Raw genomic sequence first — 727 nt, forward strand, 5'->3', positions numbered from 1 at the left:
TCAGAACATAGTTTTTGCACCAATTATTAATCAAGAATCTTTAAATTCAATGGGACATGACCAGGATTGAAATCTGGTCAGTCATGTGCAAGGAAAGCATGTTACCTGCTGTAGTATCTCACCAGACCTGAGATTAGGGTCCTCATCAAGAACATATATACACAATGGAATGCTATGCAACTGTTAGGAAAAAATGAAATGATAATTTTTCCTATACATGTATTGACATGGAAACCATTCCACTGAGTGATGAGATATAGGGAGAGAGATAGACACAGAACAGTCTCACTCATTTGTGAAATTAAAAAAATAAGACAGTATGATAATAATATCCAGAGATATTAGAGATGAGAACCAGAATGACCAGACCACAATATGAAGCTAACCACAGAGTGGTGAGTGCAGTAAAAGAAATAACTACACTAACAACTATCATGACAATAATAGTGATAGAATGCCTGTCTCTAAGATAGGCGGAGGTTGGAGAGGAGGGAGATGGGGTGCATTGGTGGCAGAAAGGTTGCACTGGTTAATGGGGGTGTGTTTTTATCACTGAAATGCAAGTACACACTTTTGTAACCATGGCACTTAAATACATATATTATTAGAAAAATAAACAACCAATAGAAAAGAAAAATTTCTTTTTTCCTCAACACTGTCCAGCCATCCCCTCATAACACTTTAGTTTATTTTACTCCCTTCAAAAAGAAAGTGTTTGCTTATATTT

This window comes from Suncus etruscus, chromosome X (genome assembly GCF_024139225.1).
Source record: "Suncus etruscus isolate mSunEtr1 chromosome X, mSunEtr1.pri.cur, whole genome shotgun sequence".
Lineage (NCBI taxonomy): Eukaryota > Metazoa > Chordata > Mammalia > Eulipotyphla > Soricidae > Suncus > Suncus etruscus.